The 23,114-nt window shown below is 46.7% G+C and overlaps 2 long non-coding RNA genes across 4 annotated transcripts in view; one reads left to right on the forward strand and one right to left on the reverse strand.

Annotated features, from left to right (window-relative positions):
- Positions 1–15,317, forward strand: part of LOC144311294 (uncharacterized) — a 43,343-nt gene extending 28,026 nt beyond the window's left edge. Inside the window, exons 4-5 of the long non-coding RNA XR_013376844.1 lie at positions 3,533–3,625; positions 14,753–15,317. This is a non-coding gene — a long non-coding RNA (uncharacterized LOC144311294). The remainder of the gene's footprint in view (positions 1–3,532; positions 3,626–14,752) is intronic.
- LOC144311295 (uncharacterized) overlaps positions 1–23,114 on the reverse strand; it is a 144,343-nt gene that overhangs the window by 26,928 nt on the left and 94,301 nt on the right. The gene's annotated exons all lie outside the window — the stretch shown is intronic.

Here is a 23,114-nt window from a genome sequence, read left to right on the forward strand (position 1 = left end):
AAACTAAGACTTTAAAAAATAATTCTCCTGTGGTACATCCAGATAATGGAATACCATTCAGCATTAAAAAGAAATGAGTATCAAGCTATGGAAAGACAGGCAGGAATCTTAAATGCATGTTACTAAGTGAAAGGAGGAAGTCTGGAAAAGCTGCATAGTACAATCTAGAAAAAGATGAAAACTTGAAGACAATAAAGTGACCAGTGTTTGCCAGAGGCTGAAGAAGGAAGGAGGGAGGGATAAGTAGGTGGAATGCAGGGGATTTTTAGGGCAGTGAAACTACATAATATTATAATGATGGACCCATGACATTATGCATTTGTCAAAACCCATTACAAAACAAGGAGTGAATCTAATGTGAACTATGGACTGTAGTTAGTAATAATGTACTGTATAGTTGTATTGGTTCATCGATTATAAGTGTATCATGCAAGGTATTATCAATAGGGGAAGCTGTATGTGTGTGGTGGGGTGGGAGATAGTATATGCAAACTCCCTACTTTCTGCTCAATTTTTTCTATAAACCTAAAATGGCTCGAAAAAATAAAGTATTATCAAAAGCAAATCAAAACCAAAAAAAATTTCCAAGGTCATTCAATCAATAAGTGGGCAGCCATGATTTAACTTAAACTTTGGCTCCTAGGTTTTAAGTCAGGAGATGCAATAAGCCTTTATCTGAGTTCCAATTTTCTCATCCCTAAAATGGGAATCAGACCAGTCATACCTCTCTCTGGCCCCTTATTCAGAGAGTGCAAGCAAAATGGTTGACTGTAAAGAATTTAAAAAATTTTTGTCAGCTGTCAGGTGCTGTGCAAATTCAAGAAATGACCATCGTTGATCTGAAATCCCATCTACTGGTCCATAAAAAGGATGTTGTGCTTTTCTGGTTGCTGCTGCTGAACTTGAATTGGAAGAAAATCATATGAAGAGGCTCATAATCACCTTCCCCTTTCCTTGGACACTGGCTCATTTGATTGGGCTCAAAGGGAGGGCTGAGTCTCCAGGCCCCAAAGAGGTGGAGCAGCTGAGGACACAGAATCTGTGGGTCTACAAAGCTCTTGAAGCAGAAAGAAGAGAGAGAGAGAGAGAGAGAGGACAGCTGCAACAGAATGGTCATTTATCATAAGAGCGATTTCCCTGTTAATAAAGTGACCTTGTGTAAACAGTTCAACTTCTCACAGCTCTTGCGTCATTAGGAAAGGGACACCACTGATCGATCGCGACCACACGGTCTGCTGAACCAGGGTGAACTGCCACCACCAAAAGAATTACATGTGATTCAACCCAGCCGTGGGGTCACAGAGACACTGGGCAAGGGAAGGGAGATGCTTCTCACCAGCTCCTTGTGGGCAGAAGGGTAGACTAGACCCTGGGTAGTGGTGGGCCAGAGATGGGGACTCCTCCCAAAACCTCTGAGCTGAAAGCAAAATGCCCCTTGCAAGGCTTGCTGCATCCAGACCATGCTGTCTGTCCTCGAGATTGCCTGTGGATGGCTTTTTGGTCTCCCCGAAAGAGAGATCAAGTAGGCAGGACCCTTGTTACCTGTGTCTGTGATGTAAAATAGCTGAAAATGACCACAGAGCTTCAGCCTCTTTCAAGGTCCCCTGGGTTTTGCCTGATGGAGTCATGGCTCAGCACATTCAGATTCTTGGCTGAAGGGTCACCATTGTCATAGCATACAAGCCACCAGCAGAAGGGGAGCTGGCTGTCTCAGCTCCAGTACAGAGACCAGAGGAAGCCCAGCACCTCCTCACTGGAATCCAGGAGACGGAGCTGGGAGATAGGGGTGGGTTATCATACCTTGCTCTGCGTCCCTGAGTGAGGGTTAAACCAGTTGATCTCCAAGGTGCCATCTGGTTCTGAGAGTTCCAATTATGTGCGGCGCTTCTCTTAACTAAACATATAGATATTAAAGCAATTTTTAAAACTAATAAGGTGAGCAGCTGGAGTGGAAAATCATCCTCACATTAATGCAACCCTCTACTCCCCTCCCCAATTGTTTTTCTCTGCCCCCTGAAGCTGGATTTGCCAATTTTTGAAATTTTACAAAAAGATCTTATTTCCTACAAAGACAAAAGACATCTTTTAACCCTCTTTTCATGTTTCCTCTGGTCTGGAATCCTGAGAGAGGGAAGCCTCCATTCTCCAGGAAAAGAGGACATTATGCAAGAAAACCAAACCCATCATCACCCCTTTTTCTCTCCTAGTAGAAGCTTCCAATTCCCAGTCAGTGCTCTAAGCCCTGGAATTAACCCCCATTATGTTGCATAGCAGCCAGCCTCGAATACATACAATGCAAGCAGAGGGCTTTTTGATGCACTGACACAATTTGGTGAACATAACATATTTCTTTCTTTTCAACAGAATCTATCCTACCTTTTGTCCCAGTTCTTTAAGGGCTGCTGCTCTCGGCCTAGCTATCACTGAATCTTCAACGGAAGTGATAGTTTAAAAAGGACTCAAGTTCTCTCCCCTCCCAGGAGTATCTGCATTTAAACAGGGAACTCTTAATGGTTGAAATCTTCCACATCAAGGAATGAATCTCTAACAGTAGAATTTCATACCTTAAGGCAGACAATGGGAGCACTCTTTTGTGGTGGGGTAGACCTGGCAGGGACACTATCTTCTCAATCAATTTCTCACACTGGGCCTATCTGCAAAGCCCACCTGTGGGACTTTGGAGAGACAGAGACTGCTTCTTACTCAATAAAGAAAGCAGCTGGGGAGCCCGGGTGGCATAGTAGGTTAAGCGTCTGACTCAGGTCATGATCTCGGGGTCAAGGGATTGAGCCCCACATTGGGCTCCATGCTCAGTGTGGAGTCTGCTTAAGATTCTCTCTCTCCTGCTACCCCTCCTGTTTGTGCTTGCTCTATCTCTAAAATAAATAGATATGAGAGAAAGGAAGAAAGCAGCTAGCTGTGCTCATGTTCCAGTTATCTTTCATAATAACGAGAAGGATCAGCGTTATTCCTGACTGGGAATAAAGTGAGGTCTAGACCCAGTGAGGGATCATGTCTCTTGAGAATCTGTAAACCAATCTAGATGAGGGGTTGGGGTACAGTGCGTTCTTGCTTGACCTGAGGGCTAACCTCTTTTATTCATATAAATATGAATAAAAGTAAGTAAAGTAACTTGCTTCAACAAAGAAAAATTGAGATCCAACTGTTTAAGAGACAATGTGGAAAATCAGGTGGGGAGCAAGGAGTAGAAAGAGCTGTTAAAATGGGGGTGGGGGAGGTTTGATTACTGTCCTTGAGGGACCCACAGTGTAGTGGTCAAGATGAGCATATACTTAGCACACTGTAATACCACTTTAGATGTTATATGGACAAAGTGGTATGGGAGCCCAGGAAGGGGGCAGCTAATGGCACAAAGGCGTCAGGAGAAGCCTCAAAGAGGCATTTGAACTGCACACTAAAGAATGAGCAAAGTCTTTCCAGAGATAGAAAGCATATCGAGACATAAAGAGTATGGAGGGCTCGGGACTACACAAAATAACAATTCACCTAACTAGCTGTTTTCCTTAATTAGATCCTTCTTCCAAGTACCTCTCCATTCTCCAGCTAGACGCCTATGCATGTGCCATGGACACCTGCCAGCTGGGCATGTGGAACAGGCTTACTGGTAAGAAGCCAGTCTACAAGGGTGGGTGAGGGCTGGATAGTGGCCTTGAATATCATACTGAAGAGGAGAGCTTCTTCTCAAGCCACCACTACTACAGAGTGAAAAGCAACCCCTCAGCATATTGCAATCAGCAGAGGAAGTGAGTATAACTGGGCCACTAGCAGTTTTTGGAAGTTCTTCGAGGGAAATGTGCTTGGAGTCTTAGTTTTGCCCTGAAAATCCTTGCCAGTGTTGGTTTATGCTATAATGTATTCATGTCTCTTTTAATATAAAAATAATATTTGCAACCACTTCCTAGTGAGTTAGACAGGGATTGGACATGTTCGTCTCGTGGGGTCTCTCACTCCCAACACACTGCCAAGTCCCTCGGGGTGCACACCCAATCCAGGTTGAGAAGCATACCCTGAGGGGTGTCATGCCCAGATCTGAGCATTAAAAAGGAGGCAGTGGGAGGGGGACGAAGCCAGAGGCAGGAAGACCAAGTAAGAGGTAGATCGGCTAGGAAGGGCAACACCGACAGGAAGGGAGAGGGGAGAGTAGATACTAGGGAAGGTTTCTGTATGGACTTGATTGGACTTGGTAACTGTTGGTCATTGAGCAGTAGAAAAGAAGCTCCCGAGTCCACGTTTTCTCCCACAGTGCTAATTACAGTCTCTGTTGCTATGAGACAAATGCTCCCCTCACTGAGCCACTTCAAAAAGCCATTTTATTAAGCTCGCGGGTTCTGTGAGCTAGGAATCCAGAAGGGCAGAGCTGGGATGGCTTGTCTGACCCACAATTTCTGAGGCTTCAGCTGAGAAAATCTGAAGGCAGGAATCACTATGTGGGACCTGTACTCCTGTGGCTGGTGGTCAATGCTGTCAGCCTGGACCTCAGCTAAACTACAGATGGGAGCCAGGGGGCCTGGGCTCACTTGGGCTGCCTTACAAGATGGTGGCTTGGTTCCAAGAGCAGGCATTCCAAGGGGGCCAAGGGCATGGCCTTTTCCCCAGCCTGGGAAGTCACAAAGCATCGCTTACACTGCACCTTGTTGGTGAAGGCAGGCACAAAAGTCCGCCCAAGTTCAACAGACTGTCAGGGTCATAGACTTGGATGGGGGAGCATTGAGGTCACATTGGAAGAAGAACACGTGGGATGGGAGGCTGTGCTACGCTCATCCTTGGAGAAGATAATCTGCCACCGCGCTCTGTCAGGAGACCCTCTTTTCAATTTTCACTTATAGTTATAAGCCCAGTTTGTAACTGTGAGCAATTGAGAAGTTCTTATGGGTTTCACCTTTGCCTTCCCCCACAACATCTAGCAGCAGGTCTTGTTTTCAGAAGGGTTTAGTAAGAATTTGCAATGAATGAATAAACAACAAATGAATAAATGAATGAGTAATGGGCCGCTGGAATGTCTCCATGGCACCTGACACAGACATCTGCCTGGAGAAACTGGAGCTCCTTGAAGGAAGGGCCCACTTAAGGAAAGTTGGTTTTATTGCTCTCACATCCCTCCTGTATGTTCTCAGCTAATCCGGCAATCCATTATTTATGTGTAGCCTAATTAAGGTTGTGAGTGGCTTGATCCTTGTTTACTTAAGCCTATCCCGGAAGATTGTCAAGATTAAATAAAATTACCTCCAGGCAGGCAGGCCTCGCAGGGGCTGGGCTAGAAGAGAAGACTGGAGACTAAGAAGCTGCCCCTGGTGTTCTGGGGAGCCTGCACCTTGGAAAACTTCATTTCTGTCTCCCACACACGCACGCATCACACGCCCGTGCCGTATCCCACCCAGAGGCACAATGGACCACACACGTGCGCAGGCATCCATGAACACCTCTCCACGCACAGGGGGCTGCCGCTGTATAAATGCACTCTTACACAAATGCTACTGCTCCTGCATTTGCTGCTGCCAATTCCAGCTCCCTTAATAAAGATTCAGATAATCTAGACCAAACAAAACTCAGTGAAGTCTGAAACTAACTAATCGAAAACGATTAGCTCCTCTCAGCCTCTGAATTTACCCTTTTCTTGTAAAACCAAAGACCAGTTCTTATTTGGATACTGGCCTTGTATATTTAATGAAGAGACGAAAGGGTGGCTGGAGTGGTGGAGATGGGTTAATATTTTTAAATGATTAGTAGCAAATTAGAAAAGGTTTCAAAGGACCATTTACATTCCTCCCACCCACCCCTGAGCCTGTTCTTCTTTGGAACAGTAGTTAACCCCTCAGTATCCAGCTCGTACTCAGGGTTAAAGGAGCCCCTCATCCATGGGAGAACTTTTGGGTTTGCTCACACTCACATCCAAATGGCTTTAGGGTACTTCAGGGTTTGAGAGAGAGAAGAGCTATTCTTGGCCACCACTCTTCATCCTCCAGCAGCATCAAAAGAGATGCCATTGGCAATTGGTTATCTAGGGTGAAGGCCTGGGGGGCAGTGATGGAGACAGGGTCCGCGACCAAGAGTGAATGCAGGAATGGAGGTTAGAGATGAAGGTATCATCCACATAACGGTGGTAATTAAAGCCATGGAGGTGATGAGATGACCCAGGAAGGGCAGCTTGTGTGGGAAGAGAAAGAAGCCTAGAGAGCACCTATGTTGAAAAGGCAGATGGAAAAGAGGAGCTGGAAAGTTGTCCCTGAATCAATATTCTAAAAGGTAGATGGAGGGGCATCTGGGTGGCTCCGTGGTTGAATGTCTGCCTTTGGCTCGGGTGGTGATCCTGGGGTCCTGGGATTGAGTCCTCCATTGGGTTCCCCACAGGAAGCCTGCTTCTCCCTCTGCCTGTGTCTCTGCCTTTCTCTCTGTTCTCTCTGTGTCTCTCATGAATAAAAAAATAAATAAAATATTTTTAAAAATAAAATAAAAATAAAAGGTAGAAGGAGAATCCAGAAAAAAAAATGAAATCATAAAAGATAAGGGAATGGAGAGTTTTGAGAAAGAGATAGTGGTGGTCACATCTAATGATGCAGAGAAGTCCAGAAAAAGGACTGAAAATGTCCCCTGGCTTAAAAATCTGTAGTCCCTCAATGAGCTTTGACACACAATCCAGTGAGGTCTTGGAGTAGGGGAAGGGAGGCAAGTGAATGCATGGAGGGAACAAGAGGTATGAAAACGGGTGGATTAATCTTCCAAGCAACTTGTCTAGGTAGGAAGTGAAGAATCCAAAGACCCGGGATCAAGAGCAAGGAGAGCTGTTTAGGATATGAGAAATCTGAGCCTCTTTGAAGGATAAAGAGGAGGAACAAGTAGAAAGAACATGAAACAATGGAGGACAGAGAGAGAACGAGGGAGTGAGGTCCCAGCTTGGTAGGAAAGGATGTGATCTGGGGATGGTGGGGAGTGGGCCATGAATGGGAAGATCCTTCCTTCGATAGTGGGAACGGACTGGGAAAGATGCATAAATCCAAATGGTGCCGACACCTGAGAGAAGATGCTTCAACACTTCAGGTTTCTAATTTTTCGGAGGAAGTAATGGATGAAAACATCTGCTTAGCGTGTGAAGGAAGCTTGAGAAGAGAGAAGGGGATGAGTGGTGAGGAGGAGCAAGAGTGAGAGCTGCCCAATGACGAAATAGTTGGCCTGTTTTGCCACAGAGCTCAGACTGTCCCTGGGTTATGCGATGTCCCTTTGGAATTCTCAACAAATCAAGGTATAGGGGCAGAGGCAATAGAGGCGTCGTGGAAATTTGCCAGCTGAGTACAATACATGATAGAGTCCAGCAGACACACCAACACCGGAGTCACTGGTGACAGTCATGGCCGTATCTGTTGTGCACAGTAAAGAAGCCAAGGCACGAAGGTGCCCACACAATGACTGGCACAAAATCTTCAATAAATGCTGGCTATTGTTTTGTTTTTTTGTTTTTGTTTTTTGTTTTTTTTAAATGCTGGCAATTGTTAGCAGCAACCAATTGGTGATTTCCAAGGCCATTCCCTATCTTGAATTATAAAATCTAATATTCTTCTATACTACAAAAGAAATAAAATGGAGACAGGGGTTTTTAACAGAAGAGCTTAAGATTATCAAAGGGATTCCCCAGAGGAAGGGCTATAAAATGTCCACAACGGCTATTAAAGAAGGGGATAGAATCCTGGATAAAATGAGGATCAGGATGGGGGGCACCTGGGTGGTCCAGTCAGTTCAACATCTGCCCTCTGCTCAGGTCGTGATCTTAGGGTCCTGAGATGGAGCCCCACACCGGGCTTCCTGCTCAGTGGGGAGTCTGCTTCTCCTTCTTCCTCCGTCCCTCCCTGTGCTCTCTCTCTCTCTCTCTTTTTTTCTCTCTCTCTCATTCTCTCTCAAATAAATAAATAAAATCTTTCTTAAAAATGAGGGTCAGGGACACCTGGGTGGTTCAGTGGTTGAGGGGCTGCCTTTCGCTCAGGTCATGATCCCGGGATCTGGAATTGAGTCCCACATCGGGCTCCTTGCAGGGACCCTGCTTCTCCCTCTGCCTATGTCTCTGCCTCTCTCTCTCTTTGTGTCTCTCATGAATACATACATAAATAAAATCTTTAAAAAAAATAAAAATGAGGGTCAGGATGGACTCCTAGGTGCCCGGAGACAGGTCTGAAAGCGATGTGCCATAGCATCATGTGCAGTCCGTGGGCCCGGGCTGCCCCCCAGCCATGCGCTGCGGAAGTCTTGGGGGGCAGGAGAGCAAGGGTCACATCTGCCGCAGGCTCAGCAAGAGAGGTGGCATGTTTGCTGTCCCTGCTGTAGCCCGAACCACCCCGCCCTGGCCCACAGCCAGCCGATGACAAAACTGAGGTCGGGACAAAAGCAAATGCCATGGCTCGCACTTTAATGGAAATCTGGACGACCTGCCAGGGTTTCCACCTTAGAGCTGTGCGCGGCCACCCGTTGTCGTCGTTTCCCCAGCACAGGCAACACAAACATCACAGCAATGAGCACCAAGGGCCTGAAAACTGCAGCGAAGACCATGAAGCAGCAGATTTATGAATCGAGGCCCTGTTTCCACGGCCGGGCACGGGGGAATCATCATTTCACATAAATAAGCCACAACATGACCTAGAGTAATCCTCGGCAAAAACAAAGTACTAAGGGAGCCTGGGTTCCTGCTGTGAAATACTAAGTGTGCAGTTTAAGCTTATTTGAAGCATGTAAAAGCCTTAGGGCCTGCACATGGACCCCGATAGCTTTAAGGAGAGCCTGTTTCGGTTGGAACAACGTTGTCTGGCGCCTAATGCTTATCAAGCACCCAGGGTGGTAGGCCCAATTATAGAATTAACATTGCTCCTATCTGCTCAGCCAAATAGAAAGTAACTACTCTGTGAAGGGGCTAGGCATCCGAAATGAAGCAGGGGAGGGAGAGGCCTCTAATTGATCTCATTTTTTTGCCCAGCAGCATGGTGCCAGTCTCAGAATCTGTCAGGCAGATGGAGGAAGGTAGGGGTAGAGAAGGGATAGGAAATCACTTCACTTCATCAAATATTTCTGCCCACCCTTGTATCTTCTCTCTCTCTCCATCTCTCTGGGCTCTTTTTTGTTCAATCTATTAATGTTTCATGTGTTTCTATCCCTCCCCTCAGCACAGTCCACAAGTAGGGCCAGTTGGGTGAACTAAATAGAGCATCAGAGTCACAGAGACCTGAGCTTGAATCATTCCATCACTAACACCAGCTGTGTGCTCTTGGGCCATCTCATTTACTTCTCTGAGTCATACTTGGCTCACTCAAAAAAAATAGGCACTAACCCTCAATACTAACCTTTCAGGGTGAATCTGAAAAATCAGTAAGATGACAACTGCTAGCCTCCAACATACTCTGTCTTGCCAGAGGACGCAAACACTCGGATGTCAGCTGGAGTCAGCCTTATCCTGAGAGCCACGTGAAATTGGCCTGCACCCCAGCCCACTTGTGGGAGAAAACCTAGTCTTTCCAGAGGTTCCCAGGGGAGGCATTTAATGCTTCTCTTGGCTCCAGGGGAGGACCCATTTTCTTATCTAAAGATGATTATCTCCTTTCTAGTTCACACATGCTGAAGTTAGATGCCACCCTGCCTCCTTCATTACTTCCAAATACTCTTGCCCTGAGACTGAGGCTTTTACTGAAATGTGAGGAAAGAGTTTGCCTCATGGTACACCAAACACTCTAACTGGTGAGGACATCACTGTCCAATTTTTGAATGTCCTTCACCATTCCACCACCTCCCTGGCAACTCTCTGTGCATCTCAACCTCTCCCCTCCCTCTTTTCACCTTCTGCTCATCCCCATCCCCATCCCCAAATTCCTATCCATCTCTTACACCAAGCAGTTTGGTCACTTTCTTCTGTGGCCTGTCTTCCCATTCCATGCTTGAAGTCTCATCTTCCACCTCCAAAACACCCAGTCGAGGTATTTTCCTAAACAAAGTCAGTCCTCTTCCTAGGAGGAAGTCTGGTGTCAGCTGTTAATGCAACAATTATGTTCCCCCTACTAGGCACATCCTCAATCAATAAATGTTAGTGACCTCTTCTCTCCTTCAACTAAAAAACATCTTTTCTCAGACCACCTGCCCCTGAAATGACCTTCCCAATCTCTAAGAGCCTCCTGAGAGCATAAGCTTCTCATTGGTTGTTCCCCCCACCTCTGAGCCTGCTCTCCGAAAAGTCAGCTTCAATTTGCCAAACCCAATGACCTATTCCCATTCTCTGTAGCCACTGACACTGTTGACTATGAACTCTTCCCAACCCTCGGGCTCCTCAGGGCCATTGCCCCTAGCCCTTCACCCTATCTGCAACCATCCCTTCTCAGGGGTCCCTCCTCCCATCCCCACTTCAGATGTGTGGACACTTCAGCTATGTGGACACTGCCCCCATTAGTAACTCTCATCTCTTCTCAATCTTCTCAATTATCCCTCCTATCTCATCCATTCCAGTGGTTCAATGTCCCAGGAGGTAGGCAGGGCTGTGAGCTATCATTCCCCCAAAGCGCTCTCTCTCTCTCTCTCTCTCTCTCTCTCACACACACACACACACACACACACACACACACACACACATTTGTGAGCATCTCTTGGAAATCTCTAACTGAGTGAGGAACAGGCATTACCAACTCACAAATCCAAGCCATGCTCACCATCCCCTCCAACCCCACTGCCAAGCCCACACCTCCTCCAGCATCGCCACCTTCAGTTAGGGAATCACCAGCCTTCAACCCTCTCCAGGCACCCGTGATTCACTCTGTAAACATTTACGGGCTTTTCTCCCCAGGTAATCTCATTCACTCCCATGGCTTTAAATAGCATCTATATTCTAATGAATCCAGAATTTATATCTCTGCCCCAAGTTCTGCTATCAGCTACAGACTCATATATCCTACTGACTATTCAGCATCTCCTCCTACTCAACTCAAAGACACCTCAAACTTAATATAACCAAAATTCTTACCTCTTCCCTACCACGGGACTTTTCCAATCAGACTTATACTAGTAAATAGCACCTCTAACTATGCATTTACTTAACACAAAAACATGGACATCACTTTGAGTCCTCCCTCCTCCTCTCTCCCCCACATACTTCAGCCTGCTAGCAACTCTTGTTTCTTGTTCTGAAATGTATCCCAAACCCCTCCTTTTCTCCCCACTTTCATGGCCACCCCCATGATCTAGGCTATACACATGTTCCATGGACAATTCCAGTAGACTCCTGTAGGATCTTTCACACTCTTATAGCTTCACACAAACTCATCATACCCTGAACAAGAAAGCTCTCCACAAATATAAACGGGATCATGCCATTCTCCTACTTAAAACCCAGCAGTGGTCTCCCATTTCTCTTGGAAAACACTCCAACTACTTTATCATGTGCTGTAAACACTTGTTGTCTCTCCAAAGTCCCCTCATCCTACTCTTCATGGGATGCATCTGTGATAACTCAACATTTTTTACGTTCCTCAAATAAGGAATGTACCAAGCTCTCTCTAGCCCTCTTTCTTCTGGCATGATACTCTTCCTTCTGAACTTTAGGTCTCAGCATCATTTTACTTCCTCATAGGAGCGTTCCTGACTCTCCAAGCTAGATTTGTAACTGTTAGCCTACCATTTTCTTATATTACTCCGCCCTGTTCCTTCCTAGCATTTAGCCACTTTCTGGGGTTTTTTTTCTTTGCTTGTTTGTTTCCTGTCTCCTCCATAAGGGCATGGGCCATGTCTATTTTGTAAACCACTGGATTCTCAGCACTGGAAACATTGTCTGGAACATAGTAATTGCTCAATAAATACTTGCTGAATGAATGAATGGTTGAAAAAACGAATGAAAAAAAAACGAATGAATCTTAAATCTGCATAAGGTGTTTGAAAAGACACAGTCCTTGTGCTCAAGGAATGAGCTACCCAGTATAATATAAGCTCCAAATTTTGTGAGAGGCATGGTTAGCTCATACAGAAATGCAGAGGTAAGCATAACCAACCAGTCTGGGGGACTTGTGGAAGAATTCAGAAAGTTTACAAAGAGACAGGATAGGGATGACACAAGATAGGGACTTGATAAATTTAAAATTTTTTTTGTCGTTGATTGAAGTGAAATTAAAATTTACATTTTCCTTACATTTTAGCTCGACATCAACTCAGGTTGATGCTGGAGAGAAGAGCTGGAAATTTTGAGTATCAGTGCAAAATATAGTTTTGGTCCTTGTAAGAAAATAGGTAATCTGTTGGTATGAAAAATAGATTTTCCTCTCTCACCCTTCAAAAAGATAGCCCCAAAATTCTATTGAGTCCAATGTGTCAATATTATGAATGTAAAGCCACAGGCTACAGGTGTGAATTAATGAATCGAATTAAGGACAGAATAGGGATCATGTCCTCTGAATGACATTTTCTCCTTAGCATATATGGTATTCATCTTAGCTTCATTATGCTGTGGAACAAATAATTCCAAAATCTTAGTGACTTCCACACCAAAAGTTAATTTCTCACTTATATTATGTGAGTGTTGGACACATTTTTATTCCTGACCCAGGCTGAAGCAGCAGCTTCTATCAGGGACATGTCGGTCTGGAGACAGAGGAGAGAAAGTTATGGCAGAACCAAGTTACGGCTCTTAAAGCTTATGTTTGAAAGTAGCTAACATCACTAACACATTTTATTGGCCAAAGTCCATCATATAGTGAGGACTGCTGTCACTGAGTCAGGGATGCATAATCCTTGCAAATATTTGGTGATAAAAATACAACCTACTATGACATATATAATCCAAGTTCATTGCTTACATTATTTCCCTTAACTGTAAGAATGCTGAGAAATACTTACATAAGCTCTAGATAGGAAATACAGACAAGACAATAGTTGACACCAGTGATGGAATGAGACAGCAGGAAAAATCCCAGCAAAGACAAAAATTCCATTCCCTATTGGCAGACTAACCCTGCAGAGCTAGAGTTTAGGATTTCCTACAAGATTTCCACCTAGAACATCTATATGAACAAAATAGTAGTCTCCTCTTCTTCAACAGTCATAATATTGGGTAAAATTGGAAGCATTTAATTAAAGCCTCTGTTTTATGGAAACATACTGGAAAATACTGTATACAGAAGTTTTTGGTTGGCCTCAAGAGCTACCTGGTCTTCTTTGCATGTGATGAGCATATTCAAAAAAATAAATCCAGGGTCAGATTCAGCAGCTTCTCAATCATATCATTAAGTGCAGATCAAATAAACATTTTAGAGGGGGAGCAGGAGCCCCCTATTTAATTACAGCAAATATTCAACCATAAGTTCCTCAATAACAGAGAATACATCTTACACATTTTTTAATCTTTGGAAGCTAGCATAGTGCCTGGTACCCAACAGGTGCTCAATAAATGCTTGACGCTAACACGTTTCTGGAGAGGAGGTTATATCCAATTTCAAAATGCTCAGTAAACTTGACCCCAAAATTCCAAGCTTAGATACATATCCTAAGAAAATAATCAGAGATGTTCACAAAGAAAACAACTGGAGATATATAGGATGCTTATTGCAGTCCCATATATAATAGCAAAATTGATTGACAACCAAAATACCCAACAAAAGAGTACCAGTTAAATACATTAGTGTATATCACATAATGGAATGCTATACAACAATGAAAAATCATGTTTTCGAAGAACACGTAATTGTAAGGGAAAATAAAATATATTACGGGGGAGAAAAAGTTCAAAAGCTTGTAGATATGCCAAAACGTCATTTTAACAAAATGCATATAGAAAATATGTGCACATATATGCACACACATACATGCATACACACACATACATGTCTGAATGGGACAGAAAAAAATGATCTACTACAAGGAAAGAACATGCATTTCTTGCAAGTCCCTTTTGGCCGGTAAAGATGGGGCATCTTTCACGTACAGAGGAGTGGGAAGTGTAAGGATGAGGAGACAGGCTAGGCTGGGGCTGGAGACAAGGCAGGCTAGGAGTTGAGGCAGCTGACAGTTGGTGGGAATTGGGGGCATGGCAAAGAACTCACATGTCTAACGGAGATTTTTATTAAATTTTGCGGTGCAATATATATTGTATCCTTCTCCTTTGCCTCTGCCTGAAAACTCTGGCAAAATCTTCATTTTCCTTTTCTACTTTGTGGAGACAGATTCACTCTGGGGAGGGAGGGTGTCCAAGTACCGACTCTTGCTCAGGGACGAGAAGCAAGGGTGTCTGAGGGACGCAGCCCCATCTGGGATATCTTTCAGGAAGAAAATGCACCAAAATATTAAACAGTCATTAGCTTGGGGTTGAGAGGAAAAGGTGATTTTCATTTCCTCTTTGTACTTTAATGGATTTTCCAAATTTCTGCAATGAATATGCATTACTATTATAATCAGAAAAAAATGTTAGTTTTAAAAAATAAATTGATGTCAAATGAATGAATAAGTGAATAAATCAATGAAGGAATGAATTAACTAATTAGCGAAATGATTGACCTGGGCAATAGAAGCACAAACAGGATTCTAGTTGACAAATTTGCTTGTTCTTATTTTCTGCTGTGGACATTAGTCAGCCTCTATCTTTAGATGAGACATTTTTAAAAAAAAACAAGAAAAGAAAAAATCTTCAGATGGAAGCAATATTTTCATGCCCTCTACTCTGCAACATTTGCAAAATGCCTCCATCTCCCCCAGCCTGGCTCATTCCTGACATGCCCCTTATCTTTTCCCACAGGGTCTGTGGCCAACACCCCCAGAATTCACCAGCACAGAATACCATGAAAATCAGAGAAAGCAGGCAATAGATGAAGAAGGCAGCATCTACAAAGGAGACTGCTGCCTGCTGGCTTTGAAATTTTGTGGCTCTGTGTTTAGAGGGCCTATGTGTCCATGATGTGTACAGGCATGACATCGAGGTTGCAAATTGAAAACATACTTCACACACACCTGAACACATTCCGTCTGAACCAGTGCCAAGCCACATGTGTTGAACATGTCAACAAACTGTCTGATTTGTTCCTATATCTCTCCCACGCAAGCACTGTCAGGCAGGGCTGGAAAGCGGGTGCACCGAGCTGGACCAAACCTACAAGGGCTTCTATAGAAAGCATATTGTTTGCCCATATGGGCTGGGGGAGATGGCAGCTGGGTGAGGATCTTGCCTCCTGCCAGGCTGAGAGACAAGCAATGTGCTCCTGAGTCCTGGAATCCAGGCTGAGGACAGCCCAAGGGCATGGGAAGGTTTCTGGAATATTTGGGGGATGACAGCTCCTGAGTGGACCCTTGGAAAGGAGAGCAGAGGAGGGGAGAGGAGAGGAGGGGAGGGGGGTGAGGGAGGAAGAAGGAATGAGAAGCCTGCCTGACAAAGCTGATTTTTTTGTACAGATGCTGCTGGCAGGAGAACAGAGTGGGAGCGGTGTGTTCAGCTACATTAGTCAGAGGGATAGAGTTTTAATAGGCTGCAGAAGGAAATGATGACAGCAAAGTTCGGAGCAGTGAGTAACTCAATTTAAGAGAGCCGAGCTCCCTGGGAGGTGACAGCCGAGGTGCCGTTTCCCTGTTTGGCCTTGTGGGGGCGGGGCTGGTGTTGGGGTCACCACAGCAGACACTGGCATCTGACCTTCTACCTGAAGGAGCCTGGGGCTCTGGGAAGTGACCCAGCAGCTCCTCCTGCCGTGGTCCCGGGACATCTGAGATCATCAGCAATGATGACCAGTATAGAAACCCGAGCATCTGGGGACAGCGTTGTCATTTATGGTCACAGGACAGAGGGAGAGCCCTATTTCTGGGAGGCTCTCTGCATGGATGGGGCAGGAGAGGAGACTTTCGATGGCTGCAGGGGCTAAGGATGGACAAGGTGACACCTGGGCGGCCAGTGGTCAGCAAGTCTGGTGGAGGAGTAAACTGGCGACAATGCTCACGGGGCTCAGGCACCTTTGGATAAACGGGAGAAGGCATGTCCCCACCGCTGAAGGACATGTCTCGCTGGAGGGGAGGGAGGCATGGGTTCCACCTCCACTCGTCCCCCTGGCTGGGCACCCTTGTTCAGAGAACCATCTGCCGTGTGTAGCGTGAAAACTAGCCTTTGACAGACAAACTCCTTAGGCTGGCATTGCTGGCCCTCCGGGAGCCATCGCCACTCTGACTGTCTCATGTATCACTCGCCACAAATCCACACTCCAGCACGAGGCAATTCCTACCCATCCTCCAAGCCACTTTTGCTTCTACTGTTTCCTTTAACAGTAATGCTTTCACCCACCTTTTTGCCTAACACTATCCCATGCATTTTTAAGGTCCTGCTCAAATACCACCTTCTCCAGGAAGTCCCCTCTGGTTGCCTCCAAGTCAAGGGGATCTTGTCCTCATTTGAGCTCTCACTTCACTTTATGTCCTTGCAGCATCATTGTTTTTGTTGTTACCATTTACCTCTTTCTACCCATTTTTTGTATTTGTTTCTAATCTTCTCTACTAGACTGTGAGTCCCCTGAGGGCACGCCCTGCTCCTCATTTTTGTTACAAACCCCACAGCATCCAAGGGGTATGCCTAGCAAGTGAAAGATGACCCATAGTCCGTCTCATGGAAAGAGTATTGAGCAAAGTGGATTTAGATCCCAGTTCTGGTCACTTGAAGATAATAATAGCTAATCACCATTTGTTTTTATATGTGTCAGGTATTGGAAAGTGCTTAACATGTAAGAAGTTACTGAATTCTGCTAACTTATCTAGTTAAGCTTACTTGGCTTTTATCTCCAAGTACAGAACAGGAAACTGAGACACAGAGAGAAGTCAAGTGCTGTGCACAAAGGCATCAACTAATAAGTGACAGAAATTAGATTTGCACCCACCTGTGACCATGTGACCGTGTGCTGGGCTATTACTCACTGAGCGACCTGGGGTTTAACTAATCTGATTCTTCCCCCTTCATCTTTAAAATGGGGATGATAATATTTATACATTATATGTGTCAATTATATGTTAACTATGTAGACTCCTGGAACACAATAAATCTCCAATAAAGAGTAGTCACCATTAATATGTTTTGATTGATGGAAATAAAGAATATAGGAATATAGGATAGTAAGATGTCCAATGGAAGCATGATGCGAACCACCATGTGATTTAAATTGTTCTGGTAGTCACAGAAATAAAGATGAAACCAAGTGGATAAAATTAATTCTAATAAGCTATGTTATTCAACCCAACATATCCAAGATTTTTATCATTTCAACATGTAGTCAATATTAAAAAATATGAATGAGATATTTTTACATGATTTCTTTACAGTAACTCTTCCGACTCTGGTTTGTATTTTACACTTAGAACTCACATCAATCCAGACTGACCACATTTCAATTCTTCAAGAGCCACACGTGCCTAGTAGGTACTGTATTGGACAGCACAGATTTAACACAACTGAGAGGAAAAAAAAAAAAAAACCCTCTCCAAAAATCCTATTAGGAAGTCAAACTTCTGCTATTTGAGTTATGATGGATTTTCTCTTTTCAAGAGCTCATCATTAAAATGTAAATACCCCTGAGAAATATCAAGCAATGCTGAAGCTAGAGCCAGTGTTACAACTCAGACCTGCTGAGACACTCAGAAGCCACATCCAGGGGTTTAAAGTGTGAATCTCAGAGTCAGACAGACCCGAGTTCAATCGCGAGACTGCCTCTGACAACTGTCATGACAGTGGCTGAGGCCATTAACGCTGCAGAGCCCCGTTTGCTCACCGATGAGAGAGGGGCTAACCCCCACCACTGCATGTGGGGCTGACTTCAGGCTGAGCAGGGGCCAGCACAGATGCTCCAGAAGCCTCAGCTCACTCCCTTTCCCCCCAGACCTCTGTGTCACCCTAGCTGTCCTTCTCTGTGCCCCTTTCCTATCACAAAGACATCACTAGGGATTTTTACCCACATTATGGGGCCCTGCTTGCTTATCTCCCACAAGAATTTGCTGGGGGTCTATATTCCTAGAAGATAGAGGCACCAGGGGTCCCAGAAATGTGCATTATGCTGACAATGGTTGTTTCAGCACCAGGACCGATCCAAGGATTTTCAGGTCCACTCTGACTCAGACTTTCCCCTGGAATCTGGGCTCAGCTCTGCCTCTGGTCCCTGCTCCTGAGCAGTAGAGCATGCTGGCCCCTCAGTGCGCTACTCCAACCACACTCAGATGTGGGGTTGTGGTTTGAGAAGGAGGCTCCACCTCTGACCCACAAATACCTCTTCTGATCATATGTCTCTGACCACCTTCCTCTCCAGGGTCCAGGACTTTTTTGTTCCAACTCCTCTGTCACAGCCTGTCCTTTGACTTTGTCTTGGTCATCTATAAGGCAAAGGCAACTGTGTGAGAGGTGGCCCATGGAGATGCACACAGGTGGAAGAGCCCTGGGGTCCAAGGTGTCAGGGTGCCATCCAAGGGCCACGGGTGGATTTCTGGGATAGAGGGGGAAAGTCATAGTCAAAGCCCAGAAAATAGGGCAGACTGCTTTGAGCCAAGACCCCTTGAAGACCTAATGACACCAGAAACAGCATGAGAAGTCTGGGTTATCACAGGAAATAAGGGAACCGTGTGAGCGGGTCAGCTGGTCCCAGACACAAAGTACACACATGAGATATGTCCTATATATATACTGAGCGTCTAGCTCCTAGAGCCCCACGGCTGTCTACCAGGACTTTCACACACGTTGCAGACACCTTTGCCCCTGTGTTGAACACGTGTGCTGCTTTCACTTGAACTTGTCCTCACTGCTGCCAACTACTCACGGAGCTGTGGCCTGCCAAGTTAGCACACGCAGCATGCCATCCTAACTCAGAGCCTGTTCCATCCTGGTCCTCCCACGGCATGACCTTGCTGTAACTTATAGGCCCTACCCCCAGGGTTCTGAGGTATGACATTAGGATGCTCACCATCTTAAAGGGATGGATGGATAGAGCTTGGAGGTGGAAGAGAACAACAAGACAGGGCTTGTGTCAGAAAGACCCAAATCCCAGCTCTGCCACTTGTTGTGCAACCTTAATCAAGTAGCTTATCTCAATCTTCTCCTCTGTAAAATGGGCATGATAAGACCTATCTTACAGAGTTGCTATGAGATACAAATGAGAAATAATATCTATAAAGAACATTTTAATACCTGGCACAGAGGAAGCACTCAGTCAATGGTAGCTTGATTCACATCCATACCTGCACACCTCTAGTGGCTCACCGTGGATGGAGTGCAACATCCTTAGCATGGCACCAAGGCACCATACAAGCTGACTTTTCCATCTCTTTCTGCACATTTGCCATAGGCTCACTTCACTCAGGCCATGATCAACCACACGTAGTTCCGGAACCAGCCACGTCCTCTGCTGCCTCTGTGACTTTGCATGAGATGCTCAGGATGCTCTCTCTCACCCTTCTTACCCGACTGGCTCCTACTCCCACCAATCAGACCAAGGAATGTCCTCCAAAGCCTTCCTCTACCTGAAATACAGGGATCCCCTTCTGCAGAGCATAAGGCACCTCACAGACTCCTCGGCCGTATCTCTATTCTCTGCGCTCTAACACAATAATGAATGATATAATGAAGCTCCGAAAGGCAGTGACTGCAAGTGGAGTAGAGAAATATCCTCTTGAAACAATCATCTGTGGTCTTTTGAAGGCACATTTATAATTGATGATACATATCCACTCTAGGTGGTGAAATATATTCCCAAACAAAAATTCAAAGGGAAATAGAACCATGGACAATGCTTTTCACAGGTGCCCAACACCTGTTTTCAACCAACGACCCTTGGAGGACACAGTATGGTGATCGGCCACCTCCTGCCTTTTTTCCTTCCCCTCCTTCTCTTCCTCCTCCTCCTCTTCCTCCCTGCAGAGAGATGCTCTCTACTGCCTCCCTGCAGAAGCCAGTAAGGAAGTGAGCGCTCCTGAGGTCCAGGCGCGAGTGCCCGGGCTGCTGGCGGGCCATCCCGCCTCCTGAGGAAGGGACGGGAGGAAAGAAGGAAACATCTGGAAGGAGCAGCATTTCGTTCTGGACCTTGCGCACATGAATGATGCACTAAGACAATTCTCTGCCTTATCATAAATTCTGCAAACTCATGAACTTTGCAATCTCTGAAGCTCAGCGCTGTATGGGAGCCACTTATCTTGTGCTGAAAGCAATATAAAAACAGATGGCAAAGAGAGCATCGGGAGATAAATCAGCGGCCTGGCTGCCAGGAGTATGTGGACAAACCCAACATGGCCAGACCCTTGACTCTCAGACACGGATGGGACCTGCTCCACGGGGACACCCCTGGGGTGAGGTGGGCAGAGCCTGGCAGGGAAGGTGACTGGGAGGAGGAGACGGCACGGAGTCCCAAGGGGAAGGCAAGGGAGGAAGGGCACCTTTATAGGCAACTTTGGGAAAGTGGCCAGCCCTTTCCCGGGGAGGAAGCTGTGACAGAGGACAGCTTGGGGCACCGTCCACAAAGCTGCCGCCAAGACCAGAGCTTCAGCATTTATGAGCACTTTTCTGTAGCTGCCGCACTAAATCCTCACTGCGAGTCTGTACGAGAGTTACTTTTGCAGATACAGAAACAGAGACTCAGGCTTTGCGCGTTGGCCAAAGTCACACAGCAGAGCCAGAGTGTGAATCGAGGTGTGATGATGACTCCGGTGCTCTGTCCCCTACGTGGCAGGGTCTGGCGTGGCCTTATCGGGCTCTCACTGTAGTTCAATGTGAAGGCGGAACGAGGATAAAAGTAAGGCTCCGAGTCTACATGCCCCTCCTGAGGTCACACGGCTAGTGTGCAGCTGGGCTGAGGGACACCCCACCTGGTACTTGTTCTAGCTCCCTGGGCTCTGGGCCAGCCTGACTTGCCACCCACACACAGCCCAGCTCACAGTCGGCTTCTGCCCTGAGGCTCTGGGCCATGCCCATGGCCCCTAGGGACAGGCCCAAAGCAGAGAGGGAGTCAGGGAAAGGGAATGAGAGCCAACAAATGCTAAGAGTTGCCTGAAGAGAAAAAGGACATCCAGGGCCAAGAGGCAGGGCACAAGAGAATGAGGCGATGAGGCGATGAGACAGACAAGAGTGTGCAGGAGACCAGTGGCTGCGAGCCTGAGCAACGACTCTGGTCCTGGGTCAGTGTCGGCCCCCCCTTGGGACATGAGTCATGAATTTGGAGCTCAGGGACCCCACCTCTCTATGCTCTAAAAAAATGCCGCAAATGCCTCTTTCTGGAGGGACAACAGCCAGCCAGTGATGTCTGTTTGGGTTATTACGGTCCGTGTGCAGCAAATAGGTAGTTAGTGAGCACCTGCTCAGTGTCCGGCGCTGCAGTGCGGGAAGAAGGGAGTGAGGATACAAGCGAGGTGGCTGAGTCCCATTCGGAGACCCGATGCTTCAGGTTGGCGCAGGCCCACGGCCCCAAAGCCTGGTAGAAAGGAGGTCACTTAGAACTGTACTGTAAGAAGGAAAATACACCCCTTTACAGTGGCCAGAACACAGGTTTGGGAGCAGAGCAGATCCCAGCTCCGTGCCCACTGACTGAACTCAAGCCATTCTGGAAATCTCTGGGTCCTTTAGCCACCATGCTGGGCTAGCGCTGCCCCTTGGGAGGCTGAAGGGAGGGATGAGTCAGGCACACACCCGACTCCAGGCACTCAGTAAAATGTTCCCTCTTGCCTCCCACTCTCCTTGAGGCTTGCCCTGTTGCAGCATGTTCTGATCCTGCCCAGAAGCCCCTCATCAGCCTTGTGCACACTGTTCACACCTTCCCCCACTCCCTTCAGAGCGTAAGCAGCAGGCGTGGCCTTGCTCGTTGGCCGGAGTTTGGAAACCCTCAAGTCTTGAGGCCGTCTATCTCTGTCCTTTTGGTTGAACTTCTCCAGGATGGAGACCACACCTCCCAATACCCTACAACCCCCACAGTGACTAGCACACCAGGACCCTGGTCCCAGGGACCTCTGGCCTGAGTTTTGGCTGGGTGACTGTGTTCAGTACGACTCAACACCCATCCACCTACAGTGTCTTGTGCATCCTGCCTGCAGAGGGCATATCACATTCCCTGCCTTGTTTAATCTGAATAAACCCCATGAGCTCCATGTAGTATCTCTCTTACCAAACAAGTGCAATATCTCTCTGAAGCCCAGAGATGTGGAGAGGGTGCCCTAGGCCACACAGATCCTCAGAAGCCAAGCTGGGATCTCTGTATTGAATGTCACAACAATGATGAACCTACTGCATTATTGACTTGATCTCCAGTGGGTCTCTCCATAGCCTTAAAATAATAAGGAAGTCGAGGCACAGAGGTCAGGCAACTTTCCCAAGGAGCCATGGGCTGTCAGTGGTAGGACCCAAGCTGGTCTTCAACTACAGCCTGAGCAGATGTTCTATGCCCAAAGGCTTGGTGCAGGGTACGTTCCGGCTTCTGCGACTAGACTCAGTGGGTGGTTGGCCTGCGCTCCAGATGCTGCTGCTTGCAGGGCCTCTCGGCATGGGTTAGGGTGGGGGGTGGCTCAGGGAAGGACTCAGCTCAGCCCTGCCCACCCAGCCCTCACCCAGGAAAAGACACTAGTTTAGAAGCAAAGCGGAGAAGGGCCAGATGTGGGGAGGGGCTGAGATGAGCCTGCATTTCACTCAGGCAATGAGATGCCTGCTTGCAGTTGTTTCTTTTTTTTTTTTTTTCCCCCAAAACATCCCTCCCCTCTCCAAAATGAGCAGGCTTCGAGCCACGGCTGCACTGAGACAATAATCACTAATCAAGTCGAAGTTTGCTTCTAATCAGTTCAGTTGTTAGAGGAAGAAATGCAGCCGGGAGGATGACTGCTCATCACCACCACATGCCAGAGGGGCTGCCGGGGTGGCGCCCGCGGCCTGCCGAGCACCCTGAGCCCGCAGCCTCTCCCAGCTCCCCTGGGCATTCGGCATCACAGCTGCTCTGGAGGGATCTTCTCTGGGTGCCTCTGGCCCCAGCTTCCCCACACCGCCGCTTCAGGGCGCTGGAAAACATGGAAATCACAGAGTGAGTGTCACCTCTGGAATGGAACAGGTGGGCTTGGATCGTGGTTCTGCCGGTGACAACCTGGATCCTTGGAAATGCTACTTCTTACACGACACTGCTGGC

The sequence above is a fragment of the Canis aureus genome, chromosome 3, assembly GCF_053574225.1.
Source record: "Canis aureus isolate CA01 chromosome 3, VMU_Caureus_v.1.0, whole genome shotgun sequence".
Classification (NCBI taxonomy): Eukaryota; Metazoa; Chordata; class Mammalia; order Carnivora; family Canidae; genus Canis; species Canis aureus.